This window comes from Orcinus orca, chromosome 15 (assembly GCF_937001465.1).
Source record: "Orcinus orca chromosome 15, mOrcOrc1.1, whole genome shotgun sequence".
In the NCBI taxonomy this organism is placed as follows: Eukaryota; Metazoa; Chordata; class Mammalia; order Artiodactyla; family Delphinidae; genus Orcinus; species Orcinus orca.
Window position 1 is genome coordinate 83,928,969 of NC_064573.1, and position 18,730 is coordinate 83,947,698.

The window sequence follows — 18,730 nt, forward strand, 5'->3', positions numbered from 1 at the left end:
TGACAGGCAAGGAAACTGAGCTTCACACAGGGGAGGCCCAATGTACAAAGGGACAGAACCAGGATTCAAACCCAGGTCCGTGGCAACCAAGCCACGCCGTCTGGGAACCCAGCCCTCCCCGGCCTGTGCTCACACGCCCCACGAGACGTCCCGCTGCCTCCCAGCGGCCCCGGCGCACCCAGACCTCAGGACAAATCACTCCCTCATCCCCTCCGCTTGCAACTGAGGGCTCCTTGTGAGCTCGGGAAGCCCTTCCAACTTTCCAGTGTTTATCCCAGCTCCTCGCTGCCAGGTCCCTGGGCAAGCCTGGGCCAGTGGCGCTGATTTCAAACCAGACACGGGCGCCCAGCCAAGAGCCACCGCGGTGGGAGCCGGGCGCCGGGGCAGCCGCAGCGCTGCCTGCACCTGCCCCCCCTCTTGCTCCACGGCCACTGAGGCACCGGCCCCCCAAACCCCCAGGCCCCCAACCCACCCCCCGGGGCCAACACCGATGAACAGACGCCAGGAGCACCACATCCCTGGCCCTGCCCGCTCCCCCGCAGGGACGCGCACAGTACGGGGGCTCCGGGAAAGCAGCACTGTGCCCCCCACGCATCGCTCCCATCCTCCCGGGCCACCTGCCTGCCCAGCACCCTTTCTGGGGCTTCAGCAACTCTGATAAGGCGTCAGGGACCACTGTGCCCCAGCCATCGCCCACCTGCCGGGGCAGAACTGGGGCATCAGAGCACAAGCCCGTCGGCCACCAAATGGGGTCTCCGGCGCAGGTCCCGGTCCTCCTGCGATCCGTGGCCCCCGATCTCTACCCCCTCTCCCCCCGCCGGGCGGCCGGGTCACACCACATCTCCCTGCCCACTGCCAAGCCCGGAAACTTCTCTTACCCGAGCACATGACCGGCCTCTCGCTCACGTCAGCTCCAAACACAACTTGAAGGAACTCTCCCACAAAAACAGAAAAAACAAAAAGAAAAGAAAAAGAAAGAGAAGTAGAAGGCGCCAGCACGTGGGTCAGCGGAGTCCAGACACACACACTGTCCTGCTGGCTTCCAGAGGACACGCCGCGGCCAACCTCAAACCCATCCTTCCTCCAGGGCTGACCCGGGAGAGGGGCGGCCCCGCCGAGCAGCGGTGCCGCCTTCCCGCGAGACTGCGGGCTCCCGCCCCGGCTGGGGGGGGCCCTGCAGCCGGCCCGGCCCCCCAGGCCCCCGGCCCGGTGCCCCCCTTAGACGGGGTGGGCAGAGGTCCCCCAGGGACCACCCACGGGACCACCCGACCCCCAGCAGGGTGAAAGCGCGGCGCTGGGCCCCAGGATCCCTGCTTGCCTCCTGCCCCTCCGGGCCTATAAACACAGGGAATTACATAAGTCCACTCCTCTCGTTGGGAAGCCAAAAGTACGAGCTTTTTCTCCTAGCCTTGGCAGTAAGTAATAATTCCTCATCGCCATGGTAACCCTGGCGGGCTTCCAGCCGACACTCCGGGAGCTGAAACACGGGGAGGCCTTTTTATAGCTCGGTAGAAAAACCTCACTGTTCACCGCTCGCAGGCGAAAGCGAGCTCCAGGCCAGCGTCTCCTCCTTAACCCGTCTCCTCCCAGCCGGACCGTCCACCCAGAGGGCAGCATGGCCGGCCCAGCCCGGACCCGGCGTGAACCCAAGCCGCTGCCGCTGTCCCTTCCCGGCCCTCCAGTCTCCAGGGTGACATGGCCACTGGGCAGGCTCTGTCTTTAATATATTTCTGCCCTTGTCATCTCAGGAAAAGCAAACATGACCCCCTCACATTGGTATTCTGAACCAGGGTTGTACCAGTGACAGGCCCAGAGGGTAAAAAAAGACAGTCACACACACACACACACGCACGCACGCATGCACACAGTCCAAAATGGACGGCTTGGTGGTCAGCCAGGGGTCTGAACTTTGGCTGCAACTAGCTGTGTGACTCAGAGACAGGTCTGAGCTTCTCTGGGTGTCAGTTTCCCATCTGCAGCCGGGCAGGCTCTGCTCTGCTGCCCCAGCGCTCCGAGCGCCAGCGATGAGGTGTCAGGGGAAGCTCCAGAGGGATCTCCAGGCTCGCTCCCCTGCCCCCAGCAACCAGGAGTTGGGCCCAATGCTGTTTGCCTGAGACGGCATCCTGAGCGATGCCGAGGGGTCCCACGGGATACAGACGCGGGCACGGGCAGCACAGGCGGAAGGCCCAGCAACTGCAAAGGTCTGGAGGCCGGATGGAGTTCGGTGTCTTGCAAAAGCACAGAGAAAAATGGTGTGGCCGAGTGCAGCGGTGAAGCGGGGAGAGCGTTAGAAGTCAAGGTCAGGGAGCGATGGGAGAGGAGTGGGGGAGGAACAGCATGAGAACTCTGGGCAAATCACGGAACTCCGTGGACTGGAGACCCTCCCCAGAATAATAATGACAACGACAGTTAACGGTAACACGTACTGTGTGTCCAGCGCTGTGTAAGCACTTCACATGTTAACCCATCTGTCCTCAGGACAGCACAACAAAAGGCAGGGGCACCCAATATACAAAGAAGGAAACAGGCCCAGAGAGGTCAAGTGGCTTGCCCAAGGTCACACAGCTGGAAAGTGGCTGAGCTGAGGTTTGAACCAGGCAAATCTGGCTTGCATCAACCCTGCCATTGGGTATAGTCAGCAGGGATTCATAGAGTGTTTGGGGCAGATCACATTTGTATGTGACAAAGGTCCTTGGCCACTGAACTGGCCGGGGGACTGGAATGGCCACTAGGTGACCTGTGAAGAGGCCCCCGTGGAGGCCACATGTGTGCTGACTTTCATCAGCTCATCCTCCAGCCTCTCCCAGAGTATTATGGAAGAATTCTACAGATCTGCCTTCTTTTACAGGTGAGGAAAACAAGGCACAGAAAGACGTGAGCGACCAAAAGCTATTATTTTTAGACCAAAGATCCCACCCATCGACTTTCACCCTGACTGCCAGGAGGCCATGAAGCTCAGGAACGGGCCAAACCGGCCCCACCAAAACACGGGCAGGCGGTGGGGCCCAAAGCAGCAGGCTCAGAACACACGGGTTCCTTTTGTTCTTTTCTGTTTCTTTGGACACAGACCTGCACCCAGACTTCCTCAGAGGCCGGCCCTGGAATCAGCAGTAACACATCCACAACCCCACCAGAGCTATTTATGCTTTGGGCAGGTTGGACGCTGGGCTGTGTCATTCCGGGGTCACTTTTTGTGTCTCTCCTCCAAGAAGCTGGGTAGCAAATGGTTTGCTGAGTGACTCTATGAGGATGGCAAACCATCAAAAACCAGAAACAGCCCCTGGCAGCCCACTCTAGGCAGAGCCAGTCACCAAAACCAAGTTCACATTCGGAATAAGTTAGTGTGTGGTCGTCTGCTTAGCCAAAGAAGGCCTCGTCCCCCACGCCTCTGAGGGTGAGCACCCCTCGGTGCTCTGAAAAAAACCAAGATTCGCCAACGTGTACTTCTAGGAACCTGTCTTCGGGCAAAGCTTTGGACGGTGGGAAAGATAAGTGAAGACGTTACAGGATACACTGTGATGGGGGCCACAGAAGCATGGGGTCCCCAAAAAGAGGCAGGAGGGGTCCCTAGACCAAGTGGCCCTGGGTAAGACCCCCAGCCTCTGCAGACATCAGTCTGCTCAGCTCTGAAATGGGGCACACCTGCCTGTTGTCTCTGTCAGGGTTAAGAGAAACTACATCTCTGGGGGGGCTCAAGGGACCAGAGGAGACCCACAGTCACAGCTCCCACTCAGCATCCAGCTCCAGGTGGAAGGGATCCCCACTCACTCCCTCCCCACGTGGCTGCCTCCTGACCCGGCCAGGCTCCGAGATAAGGTTGGAAGCAGGGGGACTTCCCTGGTGGCGCAGTGGTGAAGAATCCGCCTGCCAATGCAGAGGACACAGGTTCGAGCCCTGGTCTGGGAAGATCCCACATGCTCCGGAGCAACTAAGCCCGTGCGCCACAACTACTGAGCCTGCGCTCTAGAGCCCGCGAGCCACAACTACTGAGCCCGCGTGCTGCAACTACTGAGGCCCACGTGCCTAGAGCCCGTGAAGCCCACGCACCGCAACGAAGAGCAGCCCCCGCTCGCTGCAACTAGAGAAAGCCTGCGCGCAGCGACCAAGACCCAACGCAGCCAAAATTTAATTAATTAATTAAGTTTAAAAAAAAGGTTGGGAGCAGGGTGGGGGCTGGGGGATGAGAAAGAGAGAAAGAGCTAGAAACGTCCAGCTGTGTTTTTACCTCTTCCTCTCCTTTACTGAACCCCAGTGCTCCCAGATTTGGGCGGTGACTACCCCCTCCCTGGGCAGCCTAGGTTTCCTCATCTGAAAAGCCATTTACAAGATGATTCTGTGGATGTCCATCCGCACAATGAGAGATTCTTCAGCCATAAAAAGGAATGAAGTACTGATTCATGCTACCACGTGGACGAACCTCAAAAACATCAATGGCAAGTGCGAGAGGCCAGACACAAAAGGTCACGTTTTGTATGATCCCATTTATATGAAATGTCCAGAACTGGCAAATCCAGAGAGACAAAGCCAACTGGTGGCTGCCAGGGGCTGCGAGGAGGCAGGATGGGCAGTGAGTGCTGTTGGGTTCAGGGTCCCCTTTTGGGGTGATGGAGATATTTTAGAAGTAGACAGAGGAGTTGGTTGACAGCATTGGTTTTTTTGTTTTTGTTTTCTTTGGGTTTTTGTGGTTGCACCATGCGCATGGCATGCAGGATCTTAGACCCCTGACCAGGGATTGAACCCGTGCCCCCTGCAGTGGAAGCACAGAGTCTTAACCACTGGACCACCAGGGAAGTCCCTGTACAATGTCTGTTTGTTTGATTATTTATTTATTTATTTATGGCTGTGTTGGGTCTTCGTTGCTGTGCACGGGCTTTCCCTAGTTGCAGCGAGCGGGGACTACTCTTTATTGCAGTGCTCGGGCTTCACATTGCGGTGGCTTCTCTTGTTGCGGAGCACGGGCTCTAGGCGCGCAGGCTTCAGTAGTTGCAGCATGCGGGCTCAGTAGTTGTGGCGCACATGCAATCTTCCCAGACCAGGGATCGAACCCGTGTCCCCTGCGTTGGCAGGTGGATTCTTAACCACTGCGCCACCAGGGAAGTCCCAACCTTGTTTACATACTAAAAAAACCCAATGAACTGTACACTTTCAAATGGTTAATTTTACGTGATGTGAAATTCGCCTCAATTCAAAATAAATAAAACGGTGGTTTGGTTGAACGGACACCATTCCAGTCCAGTTTACTGATCTTCTGAAAGCCGTGTCTACCTTTAAGAGTCCCTGACCTCAGGCCTGGAGACATCAGGCATTCAGCGAACATTTATGGAGTGCCAGCGATAGGCACTGGGCACAAAGAATAAGCAGGAACAAGACGAAGATCCCTGCCCTCGTGGGGGTAACCTGGGGAAACGTGAGGAATTCAGCCACAGATAAAGATGCGATGAAATTCAAGGAGTGACAGCAGCTATGGACTGGTGGTTTCTGAGGTGGTGACGGCTCGACAGTGGCCTGGATGGAGTAAGAGAGACAGGTGTGGAAACTTCTCAGAGAATAGTATCCGAGCCAAGGAAACAGCCAGGGCAAAGGCCCTCAGGTAAGGCTGCATCGCACTTGGTGAGTTTCCAGGAGCAGCCAGGTGCCGGCGCAGCACGGCAGGGAAGGTCAGCCTACAGGGATCGTGTAGGTCTTCAGAGTCCACAAACAGATCTTTACGTGTGATTAAAATAAAATTCAGGGCTTCCCTGGTGGCGCAGTGGTTGAGAGTCTGCCTGCCGATGCAGGGGACGCAGGCTCGTGTCCCGGTCCGGGAAGATCCCACATGCCGCGGAGCGGCTAGGCCCGTGAGTGATGGCCGCTGAGCCTGCGCGTCCAGAGCCTGTGCTCCGCAACGGGAGAGGCCACAACAGTGAGAGAACCGCGTACCACAAAAAATAACACAAAAACAAAAACAAAAAAATAAATAAAAAAATAAAATTCACAACTGCATTAGTTTCCTACAGCTGCTGAAACAAATTACTACAGACTGGACAGCTTGAAGCAAGAGCAGGGTGTTCTTTCACAGTGCGGGAGGCCAGCTGCCCCAAATCAAGGTGTCAGCAGAGCTGTGTTCCCCCCAAAGGCTCCTGGGGAGGATCCTTCCTTGCATCTTCCAGCTCCTGGTGGTACCAGGCTTCCTTGGCTTGTGGCCACATCACTCCCCTCTCTGCCTCTATCTTCACATGGCCTGCTCCCCAGTGCGTCTTCTCTTATAAGGACTTTTGTCATCAGATTTAGGGCCCACCCGAATCTAGGATGATCTCATCTTAGACCATTAACTTGATCACATCTGCAAAGACCCTTTGTCCAAATGAGGTCACATTCACACGTTCCAAGTGGATATTTCTTTGGGGGACCACAACTCAAGCCACTGTCACAATCAAGACTCCCAATTCAGCAGCATCAAGTGCCGGGAAACATCCCTCATCTCCTCCTCTCCTTTCCACACTGATTCCAGGGGACCAGGCTGGAAGCTACAGGGGCAAATGTTTGAGCATCTCGAGGAAATCATCCATCCCCTCTCCCAGGGAGCCCCCTGCAGCTGGCCCTCTCCCGGCCTGAGCCAGACAAGAACCGACCCCAAAGAACCCAGACCCCCTTCCCTGAAAGACGTACCCATGAGCCACTCACAGGCAGTTGGCAGGAAAGGGGCCTCCCTGATGGGGAGCCTTTGCCCCTGAACGGAGACTTCCCCAGACCAAATGCACTGCACTTCATTACTTCTTCCAGGCACAAAAGCATCACAGTTAACCCCTTGGCAGTTGTGGCTAAAGGTAGTGAACTGTCCCTTAGGGCTGGCTTCCCGTGTGCTGTTTTTATTTATTTATTTATTTATTTTTATGGCTGCGCGCAGGCTTTCTCTAGTTGCGGCGAGCGGGGGCTACTCTTCACTGCGGTGCGCGGGCTTCTCATCGTGATGGCTTCTCTCGTTGCGGAGCACGGGCTCTAGGCGCGCGGGCTTCAGTAGTTGTGGCATGCGGGCTCAGTAGTTGTGGCTCACAGGCTCTAGAGCGCAGGCTCAGTAGTTGTGGCGCACGGGCTTAGCTGCTCCGCGGCACATGGGATCCTCCCAGACCGGCCCTCGAACCCATGTTCCCTGCATTGGCGGGAGGATTCTTAACCACTGCACCACCAGGGAAGTCCCTCTTTTTATTTGAAAAAGGTGCCGCTCCCACCCCCAGCAGCTGTGAGCTGGCTGCAGGCAGGGCTAATTGCTCACATCGAATGGCAGTGCCATCCTGCAGCCAAGGGCACAGAGCAACTGGCAACGATGGCTGGGGCAGGGGAGCCCACGCCTGGGCAGCAGAGGAAGGAGGAGGTGTCCAGAAAAGCTCCTGGCCGCCACCAGCCAGATGCCAGAACCCAACCCAGGAAGAACAAATGACCCCAGACCAGGGACACACACTCGCAATGTGCCAGGCACTGGGGGGAACAGGTTTCACACCTGTGTGCTCCTTGATGCCTCACAACAATCCCACGGGGTGTTATCATCCCCATTTTACAGATGGGGAAACGAAGGAACAGAGAGGTGAAGTGACTTGCCCGAGGACACACAGCTAGTAGTGGCAAAGTCAGGATTTGAACACGGCGGGGGTGGGGGGGGGTGATGCCCAAATCTACATCACTAACCACTAGGGTTTACTATCTCTCAGAACACGCTGAGCTCCTCTGGAGGGCTCTGGGAGAAATTCTGCAGCCTCAGGCCTCCACCTTTGGAAATGGTATCTCTCTGGAGGCATTAAACGTGAATTCTCAAGTCTTGGGACCATCTGTGACATTCCCTGGACCGGTCTGCCCAGATCACGGAGGACAAAATATTTTGAGATGAAAGTCACAGCTAAGAACAGAGGCCACAGAATGATGACAGCCAGCTGTGGCCAACAGGGAAGCTCTTTCTGGCACACATAATTTTTTTTAAAAATTAGGACATTGCTTATAAAATCCAGATTTCCAGCTTCTCTTGGAAAAAAATCAGAATATCCAGCATGCCAGTTAGCCACAATCCCCACCCCTCCCTTTTGCCTCATTCCTTTTCCTCAGACTGCGTCTGAGTTTGGGACACTCCTTTCCCTCACCTTGGCCACCCCCCACCCCCAGTGTTAAAAATAGCTGAACAACCACTGAAGGCCTCACTTGGCAAGGAAGTGGCAAAGAGAAACGAGTGCCATTCTTGGGGCTGCAGGTGACTCTCCCTCCCCCCTGGCTTGCTGTGCTGGTGGCATGAACCTGCCTGAGAAGAAGGCCCACACAGAAGGAAGCAGAGCTGAGACAGAGCCAGCTCTCCAAGGTGTGCTTTGAGCCCCTGGATCCAGCCATGCCTGAACTTGTCCTACCCTGGACTTTGCCATTAGGAGCTCCCATCAGTTCCTCCTTGTGGCCTAAACCTGAATGTGTCTCCACCACAACTCAGGAGCCCTAACTAATCACCCTCAGGTCTCGCCTCAATTGATACTTGTCCAAAGAAGCCCGTCCTGACCACAGGCAAATTCGAAACTTGTTACGCTCCAGTGATACAGCCTGAACTCTGGCCACATGACCCTTACTGCTTAACTGACCCTCTCCCTCTGGACACTAAACTCCTCAAAGGCACGAACCATGCCTGAATTCCATCACTCTGACCCCAGCGGCCTACAAACATCCAGAACATTCCAGTGCCCAATAAATGTAAATTAATCAACCAGCAAAAGAACAAACGGGAGAAACAAAAGCCACTAAGCTTGATTTCTGCCTTGAATGTGGTAAAGGACCCAACCCCTGAGGTCTACAGAACAGCCTCAGATCCAGAGAACTACTCCTGCTGCCCCTGGCTCTCAACATTCCTGAAACATCATGACCCCAGGGCCTTTGCACATGCTGTTCCCCCCCACACACACACACACCTAGCTGGCTCATCCCTCTTCCTTGCATAGGTCTGGTTCCTTCTTATGGTCCAGGTCTCAGTTCAACTGCCACCTCCTCAGAGACCACCCTTGATTCCTCTACCTAAGACGAGCCCCCCAGAAAGCAGGGTCGTCCCACCCTGCGTTATTCCACAACCAGCATTTCCCTGCCTTGCAGTAGCATGTTTGTTTATTGTACTGCCCATCTCCCCATCAGTCTGTGGGATCCACAAGGCGAGGCCCTGGTGTCTTGTTTGCTGTGTATCACACCCCACTCCCCGGAGGCCATGGGGACACCAGGCTGGCTGCAAGGAGGCAGGAAGCAGACCCTCATGTCCTGACCAGTCCTGACCAGCCCAGAGCAGCTGTTGCATGCCTGAGGGCCCTATGTTACACAGGGAGGCTGGCCCACCGCCGGTGCAGCGCTGCCAAGGGATTCATTCTGGCTCCAGGCTCAGGGAGGGCTGCAGGTGGTGCCTGCAGACCCCATAATCAACAGCAGGTGCTGTGGAGTCAAGCTTCCTGGGTTCAAATCCCAGTTCTGCCAGCTGCCAGCTGTGTGACCTTGGAGAAGCCACTTAACCTCTCTGCGCCCACAGCATCCTTACATACAAAATGGGGATGATAATACTAGCCCCTACCTCGTAGGGCTGCCTCAGGAAGTACATTAGTGAATGTACATGATACATTTAGAACACAGCCTGGCATAAAGTAAATGTGCAGGAATCATTAGAAATTACAGGGTTAATAATAATGATAATGGCAAACTCTCACATAGCACTAAGGCAAGCAAGAAGTCAGGAAATGTTGGCTTGGATAATAAATGCAGTATTTGCTCTGTGCCTGGTCCTGTTTGAAGTGCTTTACGCAGGAGTTCCTACAAGGTATGTTTGTTATTATTCATTCAATGTGCTTGTTCCAGCTCTTCCAGGCAGCCTCCCCGGATTGCTCCAACCCTCAGGAGCAACAGGGACACACACAATTCCTCATGTGAGTCCGTCCTCAACTCCCCTCTCCGTCCCAGGCTACAGGGAGGGGCAGGAGAGCCCCCAAACCCCATGAGACTGAAGTCAGCACAAGGGTGTACATGCCCCACACCAGCCCAAGCTGCAGCCCCTGCTGACTCCCAAAAATGCAGGCCCCATCGGGCACCCCAGAAAGTGAAACATGCTCCCTCACTGCAGTCTGCAGTGGGGCAACTCCTGGTGGAGGCCTGGGCATCCCAAGGGCATCCCAAGGGCTCAGGCCCCACTGCCCCTGCCAGGGTCAGATGTCTGAGACACACGGCACACCGTGAAAGAGGCAGTGACTTTGGCTGGGGGTCTGGGGTCTGCGTAGACGGCGTGTGAGAATGATACTGCCCCTCCAGCCACTGCCATCCTTTCTGTCGCCTAAATGATATGGGTGCAGCTGGTCTCCTGGCCACCCAGCACAGCAAGGACCCCAGTGAAGCTAGCCTTTGGCATGCACAGGCCCTTCACGTCTCGGACAGGAGAGGCAGACCCCTCCATGCCGGGGACCTGATGTGGCCCCAAACCAGGTGGTAAGAGCTGGTTAGAATGCCGGCCCCAGCACCCACCTGCTGTGTGACCTCACTCAAGTCCCTCCACCTCACTGAGCCTCAGTTTCCTCATCTGGAAAATGGGTCTAACGATCATTATCACAGGCAGGACAACGAGTGTCCAAAGAGACAGCAAATCAAAGTCACAAAAAAAGAAAGAGAAGATCTAGAAAGAGGCTATTTTAATTTCTGCAAATGGGCTTTTGCTTTGTCATTAAATGAAACAAAATTTTATTTCATGGTTCAGAATGGTTTCTGTTTGGATTTACGGCAGTCCTGGAAGGAATGAGCTGATCTTTTCAGCATTTAAGCCTCTGGGTGCCTTGAGCCACCCTAAGTTAGCATCTCCCTCAAAGGGCACACGCTCAGCAGAGACAGCGCTCCAGGTAACCCACACAAGAGGACCTGGAGGCTAAGTCAGAAGACCTGGAAGGATGCGGGCTCTGGGGCAGACAGACTGGGTTCGAAACTCACTGGTTGTGTGACCTCAGGCAAGTCACTTAAGCTCTTTGCTCCTCAGTTTCTTCATCTGTAAAGTAGGAATGACAACGATCCCTACTTCACAGGGGGGTTGGAAGATTATATAAACTATAACAGGTAAAGTGCAACGTGATTACTGTGATAAACGCTGTTACTGTTATTGCTGTCATTTGCTGCAATTTCAAAAGGTTTAGAAACCCAACTGCAGGATAAAGACAAGTCCACCGGGATCCCTGGTGTCTGGGGGACCACCACCACCCAGCTCTCACTGGGAGCCCAGAAAGGCAGCGCCTCCCTCCTCTCTCCAGCTGGGGGCAGGGATTCCTATCAGACAGAAAGAGATACATGTCCGAGCTGAAGATTAAAAACAAGTACAATTATCGGGCAGGCATCCATCCATAATTATGAATTTGATGTAATTAGGCACCCCACTAACTTCATTACTTATTTATTTACGGGATTGCTTATTTAATTTACAGTCCTCCTTCTCTGAAAAGTCATCTTGGCTAACACCCCTCGGGCGAGGGAGGAGGGGACCCCCTCCTCTGTCCCTACCCCCACTCCCCATGCTCCTGCCTCGCCCCAAAATACCTCCCCAGAAGACCTCCGTGACTGAGACGCAAAGCCTGACATTCACTCAACAGTGCTCAGTGCCAGCCTGGAAGGTGGAAGGTGCAAAACATCCTTTACACCTTCATCTCTCCAGCAGAGGAAACCCAGGGGGAAGAAGGGTGATTCTAGGCACCGCCACCCTGTCACCAATTCCTGACGTGACCCTCTGGACCAGCGAGCACATCGGTGCACCCAGTGGGGCTGGTACTTCCCAGCTTGGAGAAGGAGAAAGCACCCAGCTCTCGCCAAATGACCTTTGATAAGTCACCTGACTTCTCAGACCCTCACTTTCCTCAACTGTCAGATGGGATTATTAAGAACAACACTCACAAGCTAGCTAACCCTAAAACCCCCAACTGCTGCTAGTTATTGCTACCCTGTGGCCTCAGCCAATGCAATAAGGCAAGAAAAAGCAAAGTGGTTTAAAGACTTTCTAGCTTCATTCATTAATAGCCAAGAACCAGAAGCAACCTAAAGGTCCATCAGCTCATGAACTGCACACAATGACAAGTGAATCTCAAAAACTTCACGCAGAGTGAAAGAACCCAAACACCAAACAGTACACTTTGTGGTAATTTTATTATGAAAACCTAGAAGATTCTGTAACCTCTATGACCGCAGATCGGTGGTTGCTTCTGGTGCAGGGTGGGTGGAGATTCTTTTGGGGGTGATGGAGACACTCTACAACCTGATGGTGGTGGTTATAGGAATGTTTACATTTGTCAAAACTCACGGAAATGAACCCTTAAAATGGGTGTATCTTATTACAGGTTAATTACATCTCAATAGGCTTTTTTTTTTTTTAACTATAACAGAAGAATATATACATATATTATTAACACCACTAACTCCAATCCCCATGCCCAGGTCAGGTCTGCTGGTTCCTTCACTGCCCCTCATTTATGAGCCCTGGACAAGTCCCCCCAAAGCCCCTGATTTATGAGCCCCCAAAGCCCCTGATTTATGAGCCCTGGACAAGTCAGGTAAGGACTGAATCCCAGATTTAGCCCTTCCTTCCTGGGTCATTTAGGGCAAATCACTTTGCCTCTCTGCCTGTCATCTACAAAAGCAGGGTTATAAGTAGCATGGTCCTTGGGGAGTTACTGTACACTAAAATGAACCAAGGTAAAACTACCTGCTGCAGGCTCCGGCACACAGCAGGGGCCTCGTTACTGCTGCTGCTAAATGATGAACGGGCAAGCTCCAGGCCCAGTGTGGACAGGGCTGGCCAGGCTTCTTGTCCCCCCACCATACATAAGCCCCCGGCCACAAGACTCCCAGCCTGGGTAGCTGCCTCCACCACTGAAGGGTCCAGACTGCCAGGGTTCCAGCATTTAACTGATGCCTGCTGTCCAGGACAGGACAAGTCTCCTTGACTCCACCCAACTCACTCCTCCCGGGAGAGCGGACACAAAAGGATGAGGGCCCTGTGGAGAGGAGCTGGCCCTGAGGGCGGGACAGTATGCCCTAGAGGTCACTTGGGGACAGGAGCTGGCCGGCAGAGAAGACATCCTGATGGAGAAGGGGCGTCCTGGCAGTCAGGCCATCGCATATACACCAACTGGGGCAGGACAGGGTCACCCCAGAGCCCACTCATTTACGTAAGGAAAAAGACAATAGGAAAAGGACGGCAGGGAGGGGGCTTCAGGGACTGAGGGGCTCTGTGCCAGCTCCCATGCGCCTGTCTGAAGGCGGCTGCTGCTGCCCTGGGAGTGATGGAGCAGGTAGGCAGCGCCTGGCAGCCATGGCAGGAGGGGCGTCCCTCGGGCCCGATTAGAGGGCCAGCCGCAGACAGACGCGCTCAACTGTCAGCCTCGTCCTCCCAGCCCGCCATCAGAGGCACCATTAATTGCTGTCATTTGAGGGTGGCCTGTGGGGAGAAGGAGGGGGGCTGCGGGAAGGGGAGGGGAAGGAAAAAGAAGGAGGAGGGAGAGGTGGGGGATGCAGGGAGGAGGGGAAGTGGGGGGAAGGAGGGGGAAGGACAGCTTGCCCAGGGCTGAGCATCCTGAGCTGGAAGGAGAGAGAACCACCCATACATTCTCCTCCTCCACCCAATGAAGGGACCAGCGTCCCCCCAACTAGGGGCAGAGCTCGTCGACCCACTGCCCAGGTGGGGCAAATAGAGTCCAGAGAGGTGTGATTCTGCCCATCCCAGCCCTGTGAACGTCCCCCGCCGTCCCCAGGGGATCCAGAAAGCCCGGCCGCCCCCCTCCCATCCACCTTCAGCCTCCACCCACCCCCAACCCCTCCCCCCTCCTCTCTTTGCTACCAGGCACCATGCTGGGAGAGGTTCAAGGCTGGGGCAAACCCCACTTTCCCACGGTGCCCCGCACTCACACAGCTCCCCCGCCCGGGATACCCAGCGCTCTCCTCCACCACCTCCACCACCGCAGGGTCAAAGCCTACACGCCACCTCCTCCCAGGACCGCCACCCTCACAAAAGATTCTGGAGCTGGGCTCCCTCTGCCACTTGCACACAGGGGACGTCACATCACCTCCCTGTGCCTCCATTTCCTCATCTGTAGAATGGGCATAAGGACAGTGCAGTGTTGAAGTGTTTGCTGCTGTTACATGATCACCCAGGACTTCTGTCCTCCTCGACCCGCACACGTCTCCCCTTCTGCCTCTTACTGTGGTTCTTTCTCAGAAGTGCCTGCTCCCCTGCCCCTGACTCCGGGCCCACCAGACCCAGCCCAGCCACCCCCCCAAGATGAGGAGGGTCTCAAAAGGCCTCCCATGGGGGGTCCATATTGTGCCTCTGCCTTCAGGAGGGGAACCCAAAGCATCTGCCCGGCCTCCATGCCCCCCGGTGGTCCCGCTGCCAGACGCCCCTGCCTGTCCCCAGACAGGCCTTGTCTCTGGGCTGAGGAGCCCCTTGGGTCCTGCCAGGGGGCTCTCCTCAGAGCACTGGAGTCCTCGGCAGGGGGAGGGACCCCCTCCGCCCCCTCCCCCGTCTGTCTGCCTCGGCCTCCCTCAGACGTGATGGATCGCCCCAGAGGAGGAAACTAAATGCTTGCAGACAAAAAGCCCTTTTATCGTCCTCGGGTGGGCCACTGGAGTGACAAGCGGATAACAGCCACAGGAGGAAGGCTCTCCGTTAGGTCTGCGGTGCAGATGGATGGAGGACCGAGAGGCGGAGGAGAAGGAGGGAAGATCACCCCAGGCAAGGCCGCCTCCCTTCCAACTTCCAAGGCACCGAGAACGCCAGGTAGAAAACCCGGCTGGGCTGATCACTCTGGGGGGACCACCACCGGTGTCCCCCATGTTCCAAGATAAAACCCATCTCTGTGGGGCCCAGGGCCTGGCTCCGGAAGCAGGCAACCTCCAAGGCTGTCCCTCCCTCCTGCCTACTGGGGGCCCCCAAAGGCTCAGGAACAAAGGAGCAAGGCCTGACTCATGCAGACTCCTGCAATCCAGGAGACCCATTCCACACAGCCTCAGGGCCTTTGCACGGGCTGTTCCCTCTGCCTGGGAAACCCTTCCTCCAGAGACCTGCAGGCTCCCTTGCCTCCTCCTGCAGGTCTTTGCTCAAATGCCACCTTCTCAGGGAGGCCCACCCTGACCCCCCCATTTGAAACGGCAACCCCCAGATCACCCACACACTCCCCAAACCCCCTCTCTGCTGGTGCTTCACCCCAGCGCTCCCCACCGAAGGGCACACTACGTATCTGACTTGTGAACTGTCTGCCTCACCCAGGGAGGACGGGATTCTTGTCCAGCTTATTCCCAGCTCTATCTCCAGCACCCAGAAAAGGGCCCAGCACACAGTAGGTGCTTTAGAAAGAATCGTTCAATGAATGAAGAAAATTAAAATCTCCCAATAGCAGCCGGTCCTGAGCCAGGACATGCCCAGTAGTGCCCTCAGCAATCCTTGGAGGACAAGCATTTGACAGACGAGGAAGCCAAGGCACAGAAGTGTCTCAGCCCCCTGGGATTTGCACCCAGGTCTGCAGGAGGCCCGCCCACTGCAGAACCACCCCAGAGACCCAGGACGCCAGTCCACGGCTGGGTGTCACAGACAAGGACTGAAACCCGCCCCTAACCTGCTTCTCGGCGCTGCAGCCTCAGGGAGGCCCCTTCCTATCTCTCAGCCTCAGTTTGCCCCTCTGCAAAATGGGGTTGCACAGGTAACCACCTCCCCCCACTGTCCCTCCCAGGACGCTGCCCTGCAGTCCCTACCGCACTGGTGTGGCCCTGATGAGGGAACAGCAGTCAGAAGTGCTAAGCAGAGAGCGCCAGATCTTGACCCCATCATGGACGCCAAGGGTTGGGCTGGGGGCTCCTCAGACCCTCCTCCGGCCTTCCTTGGGGCCAGGCCTGGCTGACAACCCTTCCCAGCCCTAGAAGAACAGCTCAGTCGGTAAGAGGTAAAGAAAGATGCTGGGAGCGCTGAGTGAGCGCTTCCTACCTACTAAGTACTGGTGCTCGCAGCAGCCCACGCCCCACGTCCCGAGCCCCAGCAGCTGAACAGTGCTCAGTGACACAGAGCCAGCAAGGGGTCAAGCTGTCATTTGCGGGGGGCCAGTGCCTGCGCCCCAGCAGCTGCACCCACTGACGAGCCCTTCCTCACTGGCACGGACAGGGGCTAGGCACCCCACATGCCCTCCAGATGTGTTTCCACTGCTTCCCCAAATTGCCTGACTCTCCAGAAGCCTGGGGGGTGGGGGGTGGGGGTGGGGCATTTCCTCACCACGCCCACAGGGGGTCTCTGACCACATGACTGCCTCTCCCAGGCCTGGGTCAGCTGGTCACCCTGTCCCCGCAGGGGCAAGGACAAGACACAGGGAGGGGACCTGCAGATTCAGCTCCCTCCTCTGCCAGGGCTCCCGGCTGCTTCAACAAAAATACAGAAACCAAAAATCTCAGCAACGATCACCAGCTCTGTGGGGGGATTTGATTCCATCCCCATTTTACAGATGGGGAAACTGAGGCACTGGGTGGCTCGGGACCCTGCCCAAGGTCACGCAAATAACAAGCGGCAGACAGAGATGTGCACTCAGGCAACCAGGCTCCAGGGTCCCCGCCTGGGACCAATTGCCTCTCCTGGTTGAAAAGAACATAAAATAAAAGATGCCTCCCTCTCCCACCAGCCTGGCCAGTACCTGAATCCCCTCCTCCAAGCCTGTGCTGGGAATTCCATGGCGCTCTCACTGCTGGGGCCCGGGTTTGATCCCTGGTCGGGGAACTAAGACTCCACAAGCCGCACCACGTGGCCAAAAAAACAAAACAAAAACAAACAAACAAAAAACAAACAAGCCTGTGCCCACCCCACTGACCCTCACCTGGACTGCCTTCCCTCTCCCTGACACCCCAAACTCTGCCAGTGCCCCCAGGACCGCTCTCCACTCCCCCTGACGGAGAAGCTTTCTGGGGAGACCCCTGCCGTCAGATGTACCAGGTCGGCGGGGGGACAGGGAGGGCAGTGGGCACAGACCAGCCCCACAGGGGCCTCAGTCTGCTTGGCTGCAAAATGGGTGCATTGGGGAGGAATCTGCCAGGTTCCCTGGGAGAGTCAAAGAATTAGCCCCCGCTCTTTGCTTCCAGCTGAGACGTGGCACAGGTGACCCATCTGTGCGTCGGTTTCCCCTTTTATAAAATGAGGATAACAGCCCATTTTGGAGCACCGCTGTGAGGGGCACAAGACACAGTGACGTGAAAAGCACTGTGGTGATGGGCTTTTGAGCAGCTCCTCTGTGCCAGGCGCTGCTCCCTATCAGCTCATTTAATTGTCGCAGCAACCCTACAAGGGGACACTCATTACCCCAGTCTACAGACAGGGAAATGGAGGCACAGGGAGATGAGTGACTTGTCCTGGGCGCCCAGCATGAAAGTGGCAGTGCCGGGACTGGAACCCCGGCTCCCCTGCTGGGCACGGCGACCACGGTGGCACACAGGTGTCTGGCTCGAGGGCCTCCTCCAACGTCCAACATCCCAACTCGAGGGCCAGCACACAGGCTTCACCCTCTCTGAGCCTGCAGCCCACCATCGGGTCACAGAAGCAATGTGGCCATGAACCCCAGAGACAGAGAAAACCCACTGTCACACAGCTGCACTGCTGGGACAACCCCTTCTCCCAGGCACCATCTGTACATCAATGCACTCGACCAGAAAATACCCCATCCCGGGGGAACCCACAACCTCCACACTGCTGCCCAGACCCTACCCCACAAGGCCACACAGAGCCCACCACCACATCCGCCAACAGAACCTGGCACCCCAGCAACTGCCGACCCCCTGTCCACGAGAAGGTCCCAGCAACACGAACCCGCTGGAGACGGCAAGGAGGGATAGATGTGAACCTACCAGAAACAGCCACCAGCAACGCTGTGTCCTCAAAGACTCTGGGGGACCTGCAGGGGAAAACACGGGTCTTGTTAGCAAGGATCACAGCATCCCCATGGGCTAAGGTATGACCACATCAATGTGCAGGTAGAGACGGCAAGGCCCACTGGCCTGGACTTGGGGCACTGTGTACATCAGGCCAAGTGTTTCTCCACGACAACCCCATGAGGTGGTACTGCTACCCCATTTGACAGAGGGGGAAACTGAGGTTCAGAGAATCAAAGTCTCACGCCCCAGGTCCCACAGCTAGGAAGTCACAGAGCTGGGATTCCAATCTGAACTATGTGGTTATAAAGGCAGCTCACACCCCAGCCAAGCCCCCAGGGGACCCCGGGCCCAGATCACACTGTCGCTGTGAAAATCCCCCATTAACTTCCCAGGGGACCCTATGAAAAGTCAGTAAGTGACACCTGATGGAGGGGTGGGCCTACGACTCTCATTCAAGAATTTCTGAGTCACCATTCAAAGTCAAAACCAGCACAATAAACACTAGTGTCCAGAATATAAAAAACACGCTCACAAATAAATAAGAGCCAATCAACCCAACAGAAAAATGGGCAAAAAGACTTGATAGAACTTCACAGAAGTGGATATAGAAATGGCCAATAAGCACATGAAAAGATGGTCAATATCATTAGTCATCAGGAAAGTGCAAACTAAGAGACCACTACGCACCCACCTGGATGGCTAAAATAAGACAGACAATGCCAAGTGCTGACGAGGATGCAGAGCAACTGGAATTCTCAGACGTCACTACTTCAGTGCAAAATGTGCAACTACTTTGGAAAACAGCTTGGCAGTTTCTTACCAAGTTAAACATACA

General features: G+C 55.7%; 1 protein-coding gene across 41 annotated transcripts in view; it reads right to left on the reverse strand.

Moving 5' to 3' along the window:
* NCOR2 (nuclear receptor corepressor 2) overlaps positions 1 to 18,730 on the reverse strand; it is a 227,924-nt gene that overhangs the window by 180,035 nt on the left and 29,159 nt on the right. For 39 of the 41 annotated variants that reach the window (XR_007471850.1, XM_049698364.1, XM_049698373.1 and 36 more), the window contains exon 2: positions 17,869 to 17,915. The exons of 1 other annotated variant lie outside the window; for it this stretch is intronic. The gene's annotated coding sequence lies outside the window, so the exon portion shown is untranslated. Of the gene's footprint in view, positions 1 to 878; positions 1,584 to 17,868; positions 17,916 to 18,730 lie in introns of those variants that run through there. One more of the 41 variants, XM_049698338.1, reaches the window with a different exon arrangement.